At 45.7% G+C, this 21500-nt stretch overlaps 1 protein-coding gene across 49 annotated transcripts in view; it reads left to right on the top strand.

Annotated features, from left to right (window-relative positions):
* Positions 1 to 21500, top strand: part of SORBS1 (sorbin and SH3 domain containing 1) — a 226192-nt gene that overhangs the window by 47876 nt on the left and 156816 nt on the right. For all 49 annotated transcript variants that reach the window (XM_082722032.1, XM_082721996.1, XM_082722034.1 and 46 more), the window contains exon 2: positions 15088 to 15172. The gene's annotated coding sequence lies outside the window, so the exon portion shown is untranslated. The remainder of the gene's footprint in view (positions 1 to 15087; positions 15173 to 21500) is intronic.

The following is a 21500-nucleotide window of genomic DNA, read 5'->3' as shown; positions in this document are numbered from 1 at the left end:
CAGGAGGAATAATTACAGTATCTTTTGAAATTCTATCCTGGAACCCCACCAGGAACCGACCCAGATTCATGCCAAGGAACACATCATAGGTTTGGGGTTTTTTAAAAAATGTGTTTTTAAAAATGCTTGTTTGAAATGCTAGACTCTTTGATACTTAAAGTACATTGTTTTAGAGGGTGTAGTTCTTTTTTGATCCTCTGAGTTTAAACTTCTTTGTTCGGGGGTGGCCGTAGTGATCAGTCCTATATTGTAAGAGGCCTCTGAGAAGGACACCTGCACACGTGTGTGTGTGTGTGTGTGTGTGCACACGTGCATGTGCATATGCTCACCTGTCTCCCTTTCATCAACAAGGTCTAAATTTTCCTTGATTCTTACTGCTTTTATGGATTCTTCAGAGATGCTTGTTATATTAGGAAAACTGGGTATAATTACTCCTTAAATAAAGATGACTTGCCTTAAAGAGAGACTGGCAGCAATAAATCAACTGTTAACGTTGGTAGTTAGATTATTTGGTTCCTTTGAGACTTCCTGTTTTTCCATTTCTGTCATGAACGTATATTAATCTATATTAGAGAACATTCTGGGGAAGGGAGAAAGCATGGTTGCTTTCCACCTCCTAGTCTGCCAATGACGTGACAAGGTGGAGAAGGCAGGAGGGAACATTGGGAACCTGCGCTGCCGTGGGAATGGTTGTCCCATCTTTTTATCATCAAAGATGCCTCTCTTTTGTTTTTACTTTAATACTTATTTGTTTTCCAAATGTCCCCACTTTGAAAGCTTTCATCTAACCCAACATTGTGTTTATTAAGAGGTGATTCCTCCAGAGCTGATGTGTCAAAGATAGACTAAGTGCCTGTAAGAGTTGCCTGGTGACTTTGTGGAGTTGATGCTGTTCCAGCCGGGGGCAGGGGGAGTGTAATGTTGGCCCCCCATTAGGCACTCATCTGTATGCGACACCTTTCTTGCTGCCTGTTTGGGATTTTCTGAGCCGAGGACCCAAAGTAGGAGTTCTGCAGTTAGAGCTCTTCTGTGTTTTGGGCCCATGACATGCATTCTCTCTAGTACTGCTATCTCTTTCCATAAACCTTCCTTGATTTTGTTTCTAATGCAACAACATCGAAACACCCCCAAACCAATAACACAGTAAGACTTCGTGACTACGCTAACCTTTCTCTGCCTGGTCGTTATCGTCGTCATGGTAATAACAGTTGGCATCAGTTGAATGAGCACGTACTGAGTGCCAGATCCTGGGTTTGATGTCTACACAGATCTCGTTTGATGTTTACAACTCCTCTGGGAAGCAAAGACTGCTCATTAGCCCCCATTTTATTGATGGGGAAACAGGTTCCGAGAGGCTGAATAATTCGTCCAAGGTCATGAGGCCAAAGAGCTGCAAAGGCAGAACTTAAATCGCTTATCTCTCACGCCTTCCATACCCTTTCTCTTTAATACCTTTCATCTTTGGTCGGCTCTTTGCAGACTAGGACCTCAGCTTTGGATCTTCCTCACATCCCAACACATCACCTGTGCGTGGGTCTGGAGTGTGGGGGCTTTGTGTTCACGAGTCCTCAGCAGGAGGCACAGGGAAGGTGGCCAGACCCCGACAGTGGAGGCTCGGGGCTGTGGCTGCTGCCCTGCACCCTGATAGGCCAGGCTGGAGGGGGCTTATCCCTGAGTGTATAAAACTGGAGTTGGGGCCCAGTCCCTCCTTCGAATTTCCCACTTTGAAGTGGGGCCCTAAGGGGTGCATGGAGGCATTCCCCAGCCACAGAAATGATGACTTCTGGCCTCAGTGCCGTTCATCAGAGTGCTTGTTTTCTAATTCCCTCCAGGAGTAAGGGACAGAGAAAGTCTCAGATCCTTCTGGAAGGGTGAGGAAGCTCGGAGAAGTAACTTCTCTGCTCCGTTCCATTCCACGGGGGGCTTGTGGAACAGGGATTCTTAATTTTTGTTGTGTTATGGACCCCTTTGAGAATCTGATGAAAAGTTTGGACTCCTCCCTAGAAAACTTAGAGTAAGAATAACTAACATTATGTTGTAAGCACTTAAAAGCATGTATCACCTCTTCCAATCCTCCTCCTAACCCAATGAGGTTTAGATAGGTACTCTTGTTTTCCCTATTCTGCAGACAAGGAAATTGAGGCATTGGGATGTTACATGGCTTGCCCTTCCCGTGGACACACATTTAGAAAGTGGTAGGGCCTTTGCACATGCTATCACTTGGACCCCATGAGCTAGAGTACCTCAGTTCTAGAGTACAAGCCACCTCCTGCATTGCTTACAGTTGGGAATGCGTATGTGTAATAAGATAGCAAGTGGATGCCGCCCCCCCCACAGCTGGTGCTCAACCTGCTGTCAAGGTGCTGGAGGAAGGAAAGGCTGCTCTTGGCTCCCCTTTGCAGAATCTTCCCCCATCCTCTTGGACCAGTTAGGTGCAACTGCGTGGGGTTTCTCAGTGTCCCAGCTTTGCGGGGATCCCACACAGTTATCTAATTGGCATTTAATGCTGGGTGGGGAGTCAGACAATCTGGGCTTCTCTCCTGGTTTTGCCCCTCCAAGCTGTGGGGCATAGGGAGTCATTGAGACTCTTCTTGAGCCTGTCTGCTCATCGGCAAATCAGAGCAGATAACTCTGGCCTTCGTTAGGATAAGGAAGGTGTCACCACTCTGGGAGGAAGGCAGTGCCCTTAAGCAAATGGCCTGCACCAAGCAGTGTGCACATCGTTCTGTTAAGGTTAATGAACCCTGAGACTGAGCTGTAGCTGCTGACCATGCTTGGCGATTGCAGCTTTAGAAGATACAGAGAGTATTTTCGTGGAGTGGCAATCAGTGAGCCTAATGGAGATTTTGGAATAGTTTGTACTCCGTACTTGTCTACCCTTCTGCCTTTCTGTTCCCTACCTGTTTGTTCATGACCCCCATAGCAGGTTTCCCGCAAATCCTAGATACCTGGAATGTGAGTGCTGGAAAAGGAACTCAGATCACTTATGGTCAGCCTTCTCATTTTGCAGGAGTTGAAATAGGCTCAGAGAGGTATAGGAACTTGCCCAGGAGCACACAGCTAATCCATGGCAGAGCCAGAACTTAGGTCAGCAATCTTTCTGTTGTGCCATATGGCTGTCCCTGTGTCACCCAGACACAACTCTGTACTAGTTTTTACTTTGTGTGGCCCTTACCGGCTCTGTGTGCTTCCTTGAAAGTAGAGGCTGGGTCATTCTTGATTTTTTTTATTATTATCTTTTTAAAAAATTTTATTTGAGAGGGAAGGTGAAAGAGAGACAGAGCGAGAGCACAAGAGCAGGGAGAGGGAGAAGCAGACTCCCTGCCAAGCAGGAGCCTGACGTAGGGCTTGATCCCAGGACCCTGATACCATGACCTGAGCCAAAGCTAGACACTTAACCAATGGAGCCACCCAGGTGCCCTGAAGCTGGGTCATTCTCCTCATAGTTTCTCCCTATTTCTCACTGCCTCCGTGCCTGGTAAACAAAGGAACCACACCATCTGTGTAGGCAGAGCCATCTCAGGAGACCTTTGTGGCACTAGGCCCACAGGCTCCACACATTCAGATCCGTGTAGCTCCTCCATGCACTGGGATGAATTTCTGCTGTCGACAGAGATCTGGGAGATCCCCCCTCCATATACTGCTTTATCCCCATTCATGTAATGGCGGGCATGCCCAGTGATGTGTTCCCGGAAGCTTTGGGAAGCCAGGCTTGGCTTGTGAATGGCTGTGCTGGCAGTCTCTATCCAGCCAGGGTCTAAGCTGGCTATCAAGAGCATCTTTTCTGAAGCAGGGAGGCTGATCTCAGCAGTGACAAAGCACCACGGGGCATTTGCATTGCTGAGCTCACCCTGCTTCTTGCCACAGGCCACTGTGAATGTCCAGGGGCTTTCTCTTCTTCGCTGAACAGCTCGCCCAGTTACCCTACATTGTTAGAATTTTATCTTGGTCATCTCAGTTCCTGGGCTGTTTTCATCTAGAGTCCAGGCAACAAATAGCAAAGTTGGAGGACCAGGAGCTGGGGAGGGTGGGGGCGGGGTGCACGTGAACACACGTGCACGTGCGAATAGGAGCTCTATTTGTGTATGAGAAGGCTCAGTGCCTGTGTGCGGGAGAAGACATGCGGGAGAAGGGAAAGGACAGGGAGGGAGAAGTGTTTACGGGCCAGGGGTTGGGAAGAGTGGGGAGGAGGAGAGGAGTCAACTTGAAGGAATAGTTTCTGTCTGTCTGAGGGATGCAAGCAGTAGAGAGCGGGGAGGGGTTTTAAGGATGGTTCCTGGTGCAGTAAGACTTTCTTTCTCTCCCGTTGGCGTTCAATAAGAGATGCAATAACATTTTGAATTTTTGTTATGTTTACACTGCAGTGTTGGCTGTCATGGCCACCAAGTCACCAAGACTGGGCTACATGGAGACCGGGTTATACTGACATCCCTCTGGTGTGTTCTGTCTGGGGACAGAGGCTGACTGTGAGGCAGGAGAGTGGGAGAGGCAGAGTCTAGAGTGTGGGTGATCCCTGGGGAAGTGGCTGGTGGTGGGGTGTGGTGTGCCGGAGTCAGCATTCAAGTTGCGTTCTCTTCTCTGAACAACTTCTAGATCATTTTCCTGCACTAAAAATAAAGAAATGGGCCTGAGTTCTCAGATTCAGTGCTTAATCACTTTGGACCTTGTTTGCAGGAAAAAAAAAAAAAGACCATTTAGACGTAGTGGGGAGCGATGTGGCGATTCATTGAGATTGTATTTTTTCCACAGAAAGGAAATATGTCCTAAGAAAAAGCAAAAGGTTGAATTTCTTGGCTATGTTTTACTGACAGAACTCTTCTTGGAGAAGGATATTTAAATTTTTGTCCTCCAAGAAATTGCTCTCTCGAAATGGTTTGAGGTGGAGATGGCTTAGCACACAGGGTTTTTAAATCAAGGGAAGGAGCAGTGCCTAGTGTAGATAAAGAGAGTTCTTTCTTCTGTCAGCAGGCCCCTAGGGGTCAAGTTGATGTGTGTGCTCTGCCCGTCCTGCACGCATGTCTGGTCAGAGGACTCCTGACCACTCCTAAAGGCCCCTGGAGGGAACGGGCTTTTGGACCGAGTAGGTCTGTGTGTGAAGGGTCTCTCTTTCCCTTTTCTGGGCTCTGAGGCAGGATAAAAGCCTTGGCCTGATGTTGAGAAAGTTCAGGCGTGCAGAGGTGCTTTTGGGAACCAGGCAAGGGCAGAAAGAGGACCTGCTCTGGTTCCTCTCACGGTGCCGGTGGGAGTACTCAGCCCTATAGTTTTTGTTTTTGTTTTAGCTCAACTGCTGAGCTATTGGCCACCTTAAAATTATCCCTCTACATTTTCTGATCCTCTTAAGGGGGCCTTATGGGAGAGCAGGAAGTGTCAGCGGCCTTCTGGTGTTTGAAGCAATGTCCAGGGCAGACGGTCATTTCCTACCTAGCTTTGAAAGCTGTCAGGAAGGCAGCACTCTGCCGGGGAAAGGCCCTACGCGGTTCCTGGCCTGTCCTTGGGCGGCACCTGCTTTAGCCAGCCTGGCCCAGCTCCCTGCGGGAAATCTCCAGGCGACTCTGATCATGTCGGTCACAGTTCTGCGCCATGTGTTTCTCAGAGGGACTCCTATCCCGTGGGCATCAGAATGTTCCATGGTTCTTGTAAGTAATGCACATGCCAAGTGGACTGAGTTGGGGTGTCTGGGGGATGGGACCTTCCAGATGATTCCTTCGTACCCTCGGGGTGGAGGACCACTGTGCCTTCTGCAGCCATTCTGTAGAAGTGGGCATTGCGGTTGGTAAATTTGATGCCAAGAGATCCTGGGTTCAGATTTTAGGGCCTTAAGGAAGTCGGAGAAGGGAGGGAAGTGTGCAGGTTTTGAGTACCCGCTGTTGGGAGGTGACATATGTTTTTTATTTACACTCAGCCCAGTGTGCTGGGTGTTCTGATGCTGGGTACAGGGGAGGAAACAGTGTCAGATTTGTAACTTGCTTAGGATGGCACAGTTGAGTTGGTAGGTGGAGACCGGGCCTGACCAAAGTCTTCATTTATTTTTCCATTATGGCTGGGATCCCCATGCTGGAATGTGGAGTGTCTCCTCGAGCATGGCTATGAAATAGAAGTATGATACGATCCCCACATGTTAAGATTTTCTAGAAGCCACATTGAAAATGTAAAAAGCAAGTGAAATTAATTTTAACTACATGTTTTCTTTAACCTAGTATAATTACAATATTTCTGTATTTAACCAGTATAAAAAATGTCAATTAGATATTTTACAGTCCTTATTTCCATGCCAAGTCTTCAAAATCCAATGTGTATGTCACCTCTCAAGTCCCACCAGCCACATTTCAAGGGCTTGGTGGCCATGTGTGACTATTGACTACCTTACTGTACAGCATAGCTCTGGCATCTCTGGACTGGAGAGGTGTGTCCTGTCCTGCTGACCAGGGTAGCCAGGGGTTTCTAACTTACTGGTTTATAAAGGCCACAGGATGAATCAAGGCTGGGTGGTCTGAATGAGTGTCACTGGAAGAGGGGGGTATTATAGGTCCTCCACTAGGGTCCCAGGTAATTCTTCTGTGTAACCTGATTGGAAACAGTTGCACTCAGAGCAGTCACTGGGCAATTTCCCTGGGTTCTGTGACTTTGCCCCACCCCCTTTTCAGGGACACTTGCATTCCAAGCACGTTCTCTGGGGGTGGGTGTGATGGGAAAGGTGGGGGAATGTATGCCCCAAGGGCCCTTTTCCTCCCATACTAAATAGAACTTCAGTTTCAATGGAAAAAAAGGACTGCTTATTTATCTGGATGTGATCTTGCATAAGGGGTGGGACCTTCCCTCTCTCCGTGGCTGAGAGCTGAATCCTGTGTTCTCAGGAAAGGTAAGATGAAAAGAATAAAAATATTTAGGGGAGAATGGGATACTGTGTATACTTAAGCTGTGTTCCTTTCCAGTGGTTTGGTTTTAAAATTTATTTGCTGACTTAGTGGAAGAAATCTGGTCCTGAAGAGTTACAGTCCCGGGGTCCAAACCTCAGATGCCTCCAGGGTCCAGCAGGTGACAGGCAACGAAGGGCAGGAGATTCCAGCTCCAGTCCTAGGAATGTTCTTCACTTCCACAAAGATTGTGGTCTCCTTTTTTTCTGGAAATACAGGACCCTCTAGGTCTGTCATTTTCTTACTGTTGAGAGAGAACTATTTCTCTAAGAGAACAATCAGTGTAACTAAGCAGTGTGATAAATGGCAGTGACACTCACTTGGTGTTTAGGGAGCTGGATCTGAGAGCCAGACCCCTCTAAGGGGGAGTAGCTAGCACCCAGCCCCATCCACTGCTGTCCCCGAGGCCCAGCGTTACCAGAGCTTGTTATTTTAAGGAGAAGGCACACATCTAGAATATCTAAAATGTAATAGCGTGACCTTTTTTTTTTTTTAAACCAAAAAATACAATTGAGGGGTGCCTGGATGGCTCAGTCGGTTAAGCATCTGCTGTTGGCTCAGGTCATGTTCCCAGGGTCCTGGGATCGAGCCCCACTTCTGGTTTCCTGCTCAGCAGAGAGCCTGCTTCTCCCTCTGCCTGCTGCTCCCCTTGCTTGTGCTCTCTCGCTCTCTCTCTAACAAATAAATAAAATCTTAAAAAAAAAAAAAAAAAAGGAATACAATTGAATCTTGAAAAGACAGATTTGAACTATGTGGGTTCACCAAACCCAGATTATTTACAGTACTATAAATGTATTTTTAATTCCTTAACTATCTTCTTAACATTTTCTTTTCTTTACCTTTACATATAACATAAAATATGTGTTAATTGGTTATGTTATCGGTAAGGCTTCTGGTCAACAAGGAGGCTATCAGTAGTTAAGTTTTGGGGGAGCCAAAACTACATGTGAATTTTTGACTGAGCGGGAGGTAGGTGCCCCTAACCCCATGTTAATCAAGGGTCAACTGTAGGTATAGATTCACAGGAAGTTGTTAAAAAAAAAAAAAAAAAAGTCCAGGGATTCCTATATGTCCTTCTCCCAGCTTTGGCCAGTGGTAACCCCTTCCATAATTACAGTACAGAATCAAAGCCAGGAAGCAGATACTGTTGCCGACCGCACTCCTCACATGATTTCACTAGTTAAGTGTGTATGGGCATGCATTTGTGTGTGGGCACACATGTGTATGCTCTGTGGAAGTTTATCAAGGGCAGATTTGTGTAGCCGCCTCTACAGAGAAAGTGTCTGGCTTTTCAGCTCTGTAGATGCATCAAAAACTCTTTCAGTCTAAAGCATATGCCAGAGGCCCGCTGTGGCCTTGCTGAGCCTCCAGTTTTCAACCTCTGTTCTAGTCTTGCCCTTTCTCTCTCTTTTAATTCACATACAATTTATGTAACAGAATTCACTCCTTTAACCCTTTTAAGGTATTTCATTCAGTGTTTTTTAGTATAATCACCATGTTGTACAACTGTTACCACTACCTAATCCAGAACATTTTCATCACCCCCAAAGAAATCTGTACCCGTTAGCATTCGCTCTGTCCTTCCCTCCCCTTAGGCCCTGGCAACACATATTTCCATTCTGCCTCATGGATTTCTCTCTTCTGGACATTTCGTATCAATGGAATCCTGGTGCTCTGTGTCCTGGTCTTCTGTGTCTGACTAGCCCTTTCATTTTACATAGAATGAGGTGTGGAGCCAGAGGGGAAAGTGAGGTACCCACTAGTATACTGCTCGTGAGTGGCCAAGAGGGGACTCGAACCCAGAACCAATACCTTTCTGCCTCTCACCATTCAGCTGTTTGTTTTGATAATATGAGGATAAAACTACTTGCTTTTAATAAATGTGCTAACAACAGAATGTCTTCTGTTACTTGTGGTGAGTGTTAAGGTTCTTCAGGGAGTCACTGTGGAAAAACTGTCAAAGAGCAAATAAGATAATTCAGTTGAGTACGCTTTTGCTGGGTACTTGTTGTGTACTGGGTTCAGGACCAACGGGTCTGAGTTCGATGGGATTCTAACCATCAAGGGATAGTCCATTGAGGGAAACAAAAGAAAGAATTTCAGGATATTAGGGTGAATATCATGACTATGGGGTAGAGGGGAAGGGCACCAGGCCCAAAGCTAGAAGGGCTTTGAGAGATGAGAGGAAGGTGGCACGTACTGAGGCAGCAGGAGAGGCCACATAAAGGTTTCAACTTTAGGAACTGTAGGTGCACACATCTGAGCTGTGAGCTGATTAGTGGTGATGGGAATGGAAATGGGGGGCTGGGGTATTGGAAATACAGCTGGAAGAGTGGGCTTGGGTCAGAGTCCTGCAGGTCAGCTGTGCATCCACCCCTGTGGATGTCTGAATTTTGCAAGCTCAGGATGGCTGAAGGGAAACAGAGTAGGAAAAGCCAAACATGGGAATTGAGTCTCCAGGGGGAGACCCAAGTTCGAATAGGTGAAGTAGGGAGTGTGGTAGGCAGTGGTAGAACCAATATCTAAGGATCAACAAGACTGAGAAGAATCAAGGCAATCGAAGCCAAGAGACTGTTCCAGAAAGCTGTGCCATAAGGAAGTCATGCTGTAAGACAAGTTTGGAGGGCTCTTAGCTCTGTTTCCAATGGCCTGCCTCTACCTCCTCAATCACCTGCTTAGCAGTGACTTACTGAGCCCTTGCTTTGTGCCGGGAACTATTATGGTGCTGGGTTTGCAGCAGTGAACGAGTCAGGCAAGATTCCTGCTGCCTGGAGGGAAGCATGGATAAGTAAGGTAATTACAGATTGTGATAGTCCTACTGAGAAAGTAGCCTTTGCTGGTGGTGGCTAAGATTAGGCAGTCAGGGCTGGCCGAAGAGGTGATATTGGGTCTGAGCTCCCCATGGTGAGAACAGACCAGCCATGGCAAGAGACAGGCAAAGAGCTTCACAGGCAGAGAGAACTGCAAATGCAATGACCCTGGAGAGAAAGAGCCTCTGGCCATCTGCAGGAGAGTACTCTGGGCTTTGTCAAGACTTTCTTGGGGTGGGGTGCGAGGGTGTGCCCAAATCCGAACAGGTATTTTGTGGAGGTATTCTATCTCAGGAGTGGAGGGGGAGCTGGAAAGAATCTTTGTGAGGAAGAAAACCATATCCCAGTGGAAGAAAAGTATGAAGTCACTCATACTTAAATGATTCATTTAAAGTAGGCGTGCTTTTTTTTTTTTTTTTTTAAAGGGGAGCTAAAAATTATTTTGCTATTTTTCAACTAATTTGATTCTATTTTATGAGCTTTGTGTCGTTGACAGAACTTGGAACTCAGTGCTTCATTATGCTTCCTACTGAATTTGAAGAAGGTGGGAAGGCTCTAAAAAGTTCCTCCAAACTCACATTCCTCTGCCAATGGGTGTAGAGGGAGGATAGCTGGGCAAGAGGACCAGAGGCGAGACCTGTTTGAGCTATCTTGGCATTGAGCACCTGGGGGTGGTCCCACTGGGATTTGTTCTGGGAAATAGGGAAATGCTTTCTGGGGGAAAAAAAAAAAAGGAGTTGATATTAGAAAATCATCTTAAACAAAATAATACACAGTACACAAAAGAAGATAATTACTTTGATTCGATTCCTTCCGAAGTTGGTCAGCCTCAAGGCCAGTTGGGGATTTTCTCCACATCTAGACTAGCTTTCTGAGCAGAGTTCTTCTGAGCCCACTAAATTGGTGGGCTAGTTAGTGGATGCCTAGATTTCAGAGGCTAGTGACAGGCCTGAGTAGTTGGGGAATGAGTTGGCTCGATCATCCTTCAGCTGGGGGATAAGAAATTTGAGGTATATCTTGAGGGAACCTGGAGGATTGAAGGCACTCTATTGGCATACCGTGATCAGCTGGGCACACGACCAAAGACTTTTTAGAAGGTAAACAATGAAAGAGGTGAGCATGAGTTGGTGCTTCATGCTATGAAGGAGGAGTACATAGTGCTCTGAGGACCTATAACCCTAGAGGTTCCCATCGGACTAGACCTATTTGGATGGTCTAGATTGGTAGGATTGAAGGTGGCTAATGTGACTTTCACAACGTCTTGCATTGTTCTGTATTTTTGGGGTAGGGTAGAGAGGAGGATGTAAATGAGAGAGGTAATGGTTCCAGGTGTTTGGTGGTTGATTTCTTCTGGAGGGATGAGTCAAAGAAATGTCTTGTTTTAGGCAAGGACATAATGGTACAGCAGGAAACAATGCATTGCCTAGAAATTGGTGACTACCCAAAGGGGCAGATTAGTATCTTGAACTTTTACTACATTTCTTTTCCCATCTACACTCTTCCAAATTTGCATTATGGCTTAGGTGGAGGACCCTTAGGTTGATGGGGTATGTAAGAGTGGCCTCCATCTGGTGAAGGATACTGTGGATTGCTGCTCAGGAAGGCTGACGTTGGTCAGCTGTGAGATTCCGTGGTGCAGGGCTATCTGACAGTCACTTGGTGGCATCTGATGATGTCAGGAAAGAGATCTTTTGGCTCATTCATGGAACCAGTTTACTCCTGTCTGTCATCTTTGTGGCACATAGCATTTACTTTGCCATTCTTGGCTGGAAATGGCTCAGGCCGTCAGTTAACCACAGAGTGGAAATCTGGAAAGAGACGCGCTCAGCTGCTGTGGCAGATTTCTAGGCATTGCATTGATTTTCAGTGTCTTGCTCTTTGTTGGGCAGGAAGGACTTGGGGCAGAGTACTTTGTGCCTACGAGGTGTTCCTCGAAGGCCACCTTGGTGACTGGATGTTTCCAGACTCTTTGCCCTTCGGGGTGAGGCTGCATAGGTAGGAGGGCTCCAGTCTGAGACCGGGCAACTCCAGTAATTCATCTGGAGGCAGTGATGCAGGGTCACGCTGTACACGGACTGTGGCAGGAGGGTCTGCTTTCACCGCCCTCTTGGCCTTCTATATTTATGTGATTAGAATAAATCAAGTTAAGTAATGTTTCTCCTAGTGTGATGTAGGGAGTGACAAACACTAAGAATGCACAACGGCCCCCAGAGCCCAGAACCTTGCATCCTGTCTGGAGGATGCCGAGTTATTGACCTTAAGGAGATTGTTCTGGAGCTCCTGAAGCCTCTAAAAAAAAAGCTCCTGAAGATGCTTTTTTCCAAGTGGGTCGGAGTTTGGGCATCAGAATACCCTGAACAATGCCCGGGCCTCCAAATTAGAGATTCTGATTTAATGAGTTGGAGGTCTGGGAATTATTTTTCTAAATCTTGGTGATTCTGTCAGCCAGAATTGGGAGCCTGCCCACCAGTGACAGATCCAGGAACCTCTTCCCACTCTTAAGGTGAATGTTGCCTCCTTGTTTGCTCCTCTTTGCCTCAAACCCGGAGCAACCCTAATTGTGCCCACATAATTGGTCTTCACTCCTCTTTATGTCCCTTTCCAAAATGTGTCTTTCGGGGTGCTGCCCCCTGGCTTTGCTTCAGCCTACATTGGGGCTGGTGGTTCATCCCTATGCCATCCCTAAAGAACGGGAGAACCCCACCTCGGGATTCTGATGGGCAGATATTCGGGGACATTTTTTCATAGAACTTCCTGCTTGAGGCTTGACTACATAATAGATTCTGGCCATAGAAAATCCAGGCCCTGAAGTAGATTGGGATGGTCTCGTGACTGGCACAGGACAGAAAAAACTATCAGCTGTCTTCTTAGAACCATGATGGACGTACTAAAAATATGAGAAGTGTCAGTATTTCTACTTCCACATTTCTTGGGCCTGGCAGACGCTGGGATAGCATTGGTGGCCCTGAGGGAGTTCTGGGCGGGCATTGCCAGGAATCAGTGCTGATATGGTGGCACCCTTGATATGGGCACTTGGCAAGATAAATGTCCAAGAGTGTACATGACCTCTCAGCAGATGTTGGGTCAGGTGGCAGGTTTTTTTTTTTTTTTTTTTTTTTTTTTTTTTTTTTAAGATTTATTTACTTATTTTAGAAAGAGAGTGTGAGCAAGGTGGAGGGTACTGGGGAGGAGGGAGAAGAGAGAGAAGGTCAAGCAGACTCCTCACGGAGCATGGAGCCTGCTGTGGGGCTTGATCTCACAATCTTGAGATCATGAACTGAGCTGAAACCAAGAGTTGAACACTTAGCCGGCTGAGTCAGCCCAGTGCCCCCAGGCAGCAGGGTGACTTTTACCACCAGCAAGGTGACATGAAATGTGGTTGAGACCAGATTGGAGGGACTGTTCACTCCTTGCTTTTACCATTGTTGCCCCATGGCCTGTAATTCCTACCTTCTCCTCTGTTCTCCCCCTGCCTGCTGCTCCACTCCCCTCCCTGCTTTAGCATGTCTTCAGCGTCTGTCCTTGCAGGAAGTGTCCGTTCCCCTCAGCCGCACCAGGAGCCCCTGCTCTCTGCTCCTGGAACACCAGCGCCTTCCCAGGTCTTTAGGGTTACCCATCATGTTAGAACTCTTTTTGAGTATCGGATCTTGACGGAGCAGCTTAAGGGCAAGGACTGGGTCTGGTTCATTTCTGTGTTTCCATCACCTTGCACCCTGTCTGGCATATAACTGGGTTCAGTAAATATCTGCTGAGTGGTCGGTGAATCCATGCATTCTTCGAGGGGCTGATAGAAATAACTCCTACCGAGATCTAGACCTTGTGGTTGAACATTGTTTATTATAGTCTAGCACCTCCATAGAAGCTTATTTGTAGCCTTGCATTCAAAATGCATATTAAAGAACATTTTTCTAGCATATAAAATGTATTTCAGACACTTTGGGACATTAACTGAGCACTTTTGAAGGAATAGATGCACGGTATTTATGAGATTTTTTTTGTACTTAAAGGAGAAACTTTTTTTTTTTTTTTAAGATTTTATTTATTTGTGAGAGATAGAGAGAGAGAGAGCAAGCCCATGTGGGAGGCAGAGGGAGAGGAGAAGCAGGCTCTCCATTGAGCTGGGAGCCCCATGCAGGGCTCGATCCCAGGACCCTGGGATCATGACCTGAGTCTAGGGCAGATGCTTAGCCGACTGAGCCACCCAGGCACCCAAGGATCAACATTCTTGAGAATGTCACATTAGTAAATGAACCCTTAGGGAACCTGTTGGAATTTACCTTCGTTTGTCAAAGAATAGAAGAGTATGGCAAGCCTTTCAGTGGAGTGGCTTGGGTACTTCAACTATTTCCTTGATTTTAATATTAATATTTTGATATTAATATTAATATTAATTTTTAAATATTTAATATATATAAATTTTTTGTTTTTTGTATATAAAATATTTTTTTGTTTTACAATATAAGATTACCATGTGGTGGGGCAGAGAGGAAGAGTCCTGGATTGGCAGTCAAGAGACCTAGGTTCTAGAATTAGCTCTGCTTCTAACTGTGGGAGTAGGCAAGTCAGTTTCCTGCTTATACTTTTATAACATGGACGTGTTGTACTTGTTCAGAGATTTCATATGCCTGCCAGAGTGGGGATACTAACTTAAATTGCTGATGTGCTGTACCATTTTTTTTTTTCCTTTTGGAACTCTGCCCCTTTTTCTTTTATGTTCCCACTTTTGTTAGGTAGAGAGAATTATTTCTGTAACACACACACACACACACCACCACCACCACCAAAAAACCCAACAATACAAGGGCAATGATAAACATAGCTCTCTCTGTGGTGAGACATTAGGGAGTGGTGGGGACTGTGGCATTCTGGAATAGCCAAGCCTGCCTATGAGGGGCAGCTACTTAGCATAGCTGATCACTTTTAGACAAATGTGTGGGCCATGTTGACTGATTTTGTTGTTGTTTTAAGAGAACTTACAAGTCTGGGTTTTTATGTGACCTCTCTGGTTTTTTAAAGTTTTGGCTCAAATTTTCTAAACCTATCCTGCAGATCGATTGTAATACTGCTGTAGGCTAGATGTAACCCACTGGGCTTTCAGTTTGTGATCCCTGTTATAGATGATCTCTGAAGCTTCTTTCTGACCAAGGTCCACTGATTCTAATGGGGACCATTTCAACTGATAAACTAAAGATTCTTGTTCTAGTTGGGGAAGTCAGGGTGAGAAGGGAGTGGGGCTGGAAGAGGAGGATGGGGGCTGCAGCCTAAACAGGCTGCCTGCTGATTGGCGTTTTGGCTGGCCTCCTTGGGCAGAGGCCGCAGAGTGCCTGATTCACACCACATGTCTTGTATGTTTGTCATTGCAGGAGCTGACATTTGTTGGAAGAGTTTGTGAAACCTTCTCTCTGTCCAGAGCTCAAGACCAATGCATCCCACCACCTTAAACCACTGGTAAATATGTGTTTTGGTATTTTTCTTTAGCTTTTCTTTTTTTTTTTTTTTTTTTTTTTTAAAGATTTTATTTATTTATTTGACAGACAGAAATCACAAGTAGACGGAGAGGCAGGCAGAGAGAGAGGAGGAAGCAGGCTCCCTGCCGAGCAGAGAGCCCGATGCGGGACTCGATCCCAGGACGCTGGGATCATGACCTGAGCCGAAGGCAGCGGCTTAACCCACTGAGCCACCCAGGCGCCCTCTTTAGCTTTTCTTTTCCTTCCTTCCTTCCTCCCTCCCTCCCTCCCTCCCTCCCTCCCTCCCTTCCTTCCTCTATGAGAGAGAGAGAGTGAGTGCAAGCATGTGCAGAAGCAGGAGAGGGGCAGAAGGAGAAGAAGTGAAAAATCTTAAGCAGACTCCACGTATGGTGTGGGTCAGTCCCACGACCCTGAGATCACGACCTGAATGGAAATCAAGAGTTGGATATTTAACTGACTGAGCCCCCCAGGTGCCTCTGTTTTATTTCTTCTGCTGTAACAAAAGGAAATATTTTTGGTGGAGCACAGAATGTGATTTTCAGAGAACCACACTGTCCATACTGTTCTGGGAGGAAGAACACTGGGCTGGGCCGAGGCATATCTGGGTTTTGGTACTTACTTGGTTCTGCCAAGTAACCAAGTAGGAGATCAGGTGAATTGTTTGGCCTCTCTGGGCCCCGGACAGAGAAATGAATCCTGCCCTGCCAAAAGCGATTATATACCTGAGAATGCTTCATACGGAATAAAGTGCTGGACAACTATAAAGTAATCCTGTTTAGCTTTCAGATGTAGAGCTGGGTAGTTCTAAGCTCACAGATGAAAATGTGAACACACATATATTGCAAACACGGATCTTAAATGCCCGTTTTCTGAGTCTTCCAGAGCGGTCCTTCAAGCTCTTTGCATTTTTCTTTTCTCCCCCTTTCTACCATGGCTGCAGCTGCCTTTTTCTTGAAATGTTGAATTACCTACATTTCCCAATTACCTTCATTTTTATTTGAGATCAGATCATTTCTGTGAACAAATGTTCTTTTTTCCAAAAGAAACTTAATTGCTCATCACAGCGGGTAAGCGTCTTGCTTCTGCAGCAGTGGAAAGGGCAGAGATCTGTTCTTTACAGCAGTGTGTCAGTGCTGAACCCAGGACTCTCTGGGGCATGGTGTCTAGTGATGTTGAAGGTCTCGCGTGAACTCCTTGAGGGGAAGGACCACCATGAGCCAAGGATGCAGTAGGACCTGTGTGTCTGGATTCCCACCACTCTTTGTTGAGAAAAGCTGTTTGTTTGCTGACTGACTGGTCAGCTGTCACATTAAGGACCAGGTGCTCGTATGACCCAAAGAGACAAGTCCCAATGGCATGGCCATGTGGGGAGTGGCTGAGTGCTGGAGGTTGGTGCAGGACAGGCAGTTTGGACAGGCAGGCAGGCCAGCCCAGGGTTAGAGTCCCAACTCAGATGTGGGAGGCTGACCATACACAGCAGTGTCTAAAGGCACACAATGGACATTCATGGTCCCACACCAGAGTCCCATATGGTGGGCAAGAAGAGCTCCATGGTGGAGGTCCTCAGAGAAGCAGATGGTCTCAGATGGGTGGGACACTACCCATTCAAATACATGTTAATGCTTACTGTGTGCCAAGGCGTTGTTGCTCTGAGCAAATTTGTTGGAGTCTCCAACAAATTGGAGATTCTGAGGTCTAAAGGCAGACTGTGTCACGTGTCTGGAGCTTAGAGTTAAGTAGAGTGGCAAATAATGTGAGCTCCACGAGGGCAAAGATCTTCGCTTTCTTGTTTACTGCTATCTCCAGTCCTTAGAAGAGCGCCTCACATGCAAACATGATGGGTGCGCACTAAAATTATTTTATGAACAAAGTAAATCACTAAATAATAATTTTCAGTAGTAATAAGTGCCATGGGGGAGGGACAAAATGAGGGGCTGGAGGGACTGTTTTTCAAAGAGTGGCCTGAGAAGATTTCTGGGCCTGGTAAAGAGAGGGGGAGAAATTCTGTACAGAGATCAGAATGGAGTGAAGGAATCTTAGGGGAAGTGTGGAGGCAGAGGGAATAGCAAGCAGAAAAAAAAGCCTTTGACGTCAGCTGAGCTCGGCATGATGGAGGAACAGGAGGGCAGCCAGTTTGGCTGGCCTTGAGCTGGGAGGTAGGTATGGGGGCAGTGATATGAAATGAGATCAGTGGCACGTGGGAGCCAGATCTTGGAGGCCATGATAAGAAGAGTGATTGGACACCACTGGAGAGTTGGAGCAGAACAGCAATCATCTTTGTGCTTCACAATTATTTTTCTGGGTCTTGAGTAGAGAATAGATTCTGGGGGGCAAGAGTAGAATCAGTGTAACCTGAAGGGGTCCAAGCAGGAGATACGGGCGTGACTTGGATTAGGGTGGGGGTTCTAGAATGATGTGAGCTGGTCAAGCTTAGGATATATTTTGAAGGTCGTACCTGCTGGACTGAGTGTGGGCAGAAAGAGTCTAGTGTTTTTGGTTGGGTGAATGATGGTACTGTTTACTGAGATGAGGAACAGAGAGCGGGATGTGTGGTGTGGGACCCTGAGGGTTCAGTTTGAACATGTTAAATTTGAGGTGTGCATTTGGTATTTTCCTGGAGATCTGGAGTTGGCTGGGCCTGGAGGTGGTATCTTTGAGCCACCTCAATACCAGCACATAGATGGTATTTAAAAGCTATGAGACTGAGATTACTTAGGTAGAGAAAGGAGGACTGAGTCGGACTTAGACAGAGAAAGAGGCAAAGGGTGGATTTTCTAGATAAAATCCCTATGAAATGAATGAAGACACAGTGTGCTAATGAACACGGTATGATTTCATGTCACAAGAATATAAATTATTCAAATGAAATGACATAAAAGTAGTAAAACCTCATCTTATATAAAAAAAACTTGTAATAACCAAATTAAGAGAATTAGTTTTAGAATTTCATAATTTTAAATCAGGTTGGCTGAGTGAATTATAAACTGCATTTATGCAGTTGGCACATGGCTGTGCCTTTGGCTGGCAAGCAGAAGGTTCCAGCATCTTTTGCCATTAATAGTCTAAACTACACTGTTCTTTATCTGTATTGGAACTTCTGCAAGCCATTTTGATGACTAAGTGTAATTCACTATTAATACATTTCAGGTTTTTCATCCTAAAATTGTACCATCCAAAAGTTCATTATTTGTTTTATTTTATTTTTTTTTTTTAGAGAGGGAGGGCCTGCAGAGGAGGGGAGAGAAAGAGTATCTTAAACAGTTGGAGTTCAGTGTGGGGCTTGATCTCACAACCCTGAGATTATGACCTGAGCCGACATCAAGAGTCGGACACTTAACTGACTGAGCCACCCAAGTGTCCCAGAAGTTCATTAAATGAAGGCTCTCTAAAGCGACAAACAGTGCATGAAAGCCATTAGTTGTGTAATCAAAGTTAGATATGATCACGTTCTATGAAAAAGGCCAAATGCCTTTTTTTGGTTTGTAGAGCCACAATGTAGGAAATATTTAGAACATCTCTGAAATAATCAAGGATAAATGTTGTAAGATAAAAAGCAGCAAAAGTAGACCATGATGGTTGTTGGAGAGAGATGCATTTCAGGGAGCACCCGTATCCATCAACTGTCCTCGACTGACAGGAGGAATCTGTCTTGAATCCTACACATTTGTATTTGTTTGTGGGCTTTAGGCACAAAATGCAGCCATTCCGTATTGGTTTTGTCCCTTTCTAAGAGAAATCGCCCCATTGAGCTACCTGCACATTCTCATTGAGTTCCTCTCTATTTTTGCGCTACCTGGTGAGTTTCTTCAGTCTCGTTATCTCCAGGCTCCATAGACATTTTTACCACCTTCCTGAAGTCGCCCCTCAAAGTCAGCCGGTCACCTCCCTGTCCCCCTAGACTTCATCTCTGACTGCCCTCAAGAGCCTCTCAGCTGAGCCCTCCCCAGAGGTTTTTCAGGATCTTTTCGGAATCCCTTCTTTGAGGACACTGTCACCCTTTCCTAGGCCTGGTCTTTTCATTCCTTTTGTGGACATGACAAGAGGAAACCTGTGCAGCTGTTGAGGGCAGTGTGATATGCAACCTTCTGGAATGTGCTGTTTCAAGTCACTTGGGCAATGGGCATCCCTAACTTGCATTTTGTGTATTTCCAGGCCCTTGTATTTCACTGAAAATATTCTCAGTGGGACTTCTGGGGCATCTACTATGCACTGATTACATAACATTCTCTATCCATAACCAGTGGTTTATGGCAAAATGGAGGTTTCAATGGAATGGTATTTGTGACGATTGACACCAACCTGGGTTTTAATTTGTTTTTTATCATAGAGTAGAACTTAAATATGCTTAAAAAGAATGAAATTTACTGATAATCAGCGAAGGAGGATTTCTCTTCTCTGATTCCTTCTTAGTAAGTGCTTTTAGGGATTAAAAAAACAAAACAAAACAAAACTGGTACCTTTTCATGTCCCCAGAGACTGAGTGAGTAGTCAGGCATTAAAAAAAAGTGGTGGTATTCTCCTTCAGTTGAAAAGCAAAACAGTGCCTCAGTGTGCTGGTACACATGCAGACCATCTCAGGAAATGATGCGAGAGAGGAGTAGCACTTTGAGAAGGGCGATGGTGCAGGAAGGGTGCTTACTTTCCATTCTATACCCTTTCATACTTTAGGGGAAAAAAAAAAAAAGTCCAAAGTGGAGTGACTTGTGCTAAGGCCCATGTCTGCAAACCAAGACTTAATACCTAGCCTACCTCTGTAACCTTCAACAGTCAATCTGGAGTTACCCAGTCAGCACTAGTGAGGAGGGAATCTGCCTGATAGGACCCGCCCCCACCGCCCCTCCCTCCTTACTCCAAAGGAAGGTGACCTTGCCTGGGATAGTCCACTTTTTGCTAGAATAACTTCTTTGCCCCACCTCCTTCTGCCTTAAAAATGTCTTCCATTTTGTATAGCTCCTCAGAGCGCCTTTCTACTAGATGGGAGGCCACCCAATTCGTGACTCAGTGGATAAAACCAGTAAGATCTTTGAATATACTCCGTTGTTTTGTTTTTTAACAACTTCTGATTTCTTTTTGTATCACGTTTATGTGTTACCTTTAAAAAGCATAAGTATCCCTTTTCGCTCTTAATACATGATCTAGAAATAGAAAGCTTCAAGTTCTTCATTACTTGGTTCTCGGAGTGCTCCTGCTCGATGTACATTTTGATGGGAGACATTGCCTTCACTTGTTCCGGGGCTCCACGTTCTTCAGCAGGTTGGGACTAGGCTTCTTTAACTTGAATTTCAAATTTTTGCATATCTTTTGCATATATCAGTTAGTCCAATTGCTTTCTTTCCTCCTTCCTTCCCTTCTTTCAGAAAGGATTTAAGGCTGTTTCTGGCTGATATTTTATTCTGCAGCTTCAGACAAAATGTGAATTTGAGGTGAGGTGGTGGGCTTGCCACGAGTTGCACCACAAATCGTTGCTGTCTCTACTGGACCTCTCTCTGCCGCCCTTTGAAGCAAAGGATTGTCGCATTGAGGAATAGGAGATAGAATTTGGAACGAAATGGTGGATGGTTTCTAACCCCAGAGCTCAGTCTAATTTAAAAGCAGCCCAAACTCATTTTCTTTAAGGATCTCAGCTACTGGAGGGAAATGCTGAAGGTGCAGTTTGTATGAGTTGTCACCTGTCTGTAAGCGAAGGCTGGAAGTCAGGGTCTCAGACCAAGGCTGCAGGCTCCGGTACTGCTGTGGGGTGTATGCTGTGCAAGGCTACCTGCGCAGGGGTCACTGTCTAAAAGTAACTCCCTGGATGGCTGTATTGGTTTGTGTCACCAACGTTTCATTCGGCCACTTCCCAGCCCAAGTTATCGCGTCCTGCAAAGACATGCTGTTCCTCTCTGGCAGCAGCGACATTTTTGAGGTGTTGGTATTTCTCCAGGAGATTTACACATTTGATTTTGTACTTTTCCAACAGGAAGTTTTATCACATTTGTCGGCCACGTGTAAAAACAAGATATTTTTCTCCTTTTCCATCTAGTGACCACAAATAGAGAGTGAGGAACCCCTTTTGCTTTTCTTTTTCCTCCCTGGCTTGGGGAAGTAAACATTAGATCGTACTTGTGGCCGTCACTAAAACGGGGAGCTCATCACCCTCTATCTCCCGTGATTACTGAACGTCATGGGAAAAAATCGTTCTCATCGCTCCACTGACTAATTTAGAAAAGGCACCATCTGATACCTACCTCCCAGCACGGTGCCCTCATCCGCAGTCTCCTTATCAACATGGAGATGACTCACTCTGTTTTCCTCACTCTGTGAGATTT

Source organism: Mustela nivalis (assembly GCF_964662115.1).
Source record: "Mustela nivalis genome assembly, chromosome: 2".
Classification (NCBI taxonomy): Eukaryota; Metazoa; Chordata; class Mammalia; order Carnivora; family Mustelidae; genus Mustela; species Mustela nivalis.
The sequence above is the reverse complement of the archived record's forward strand: the minus strand, read 5'-3'. Positions and strand labels throughout refer to the sequence as shown.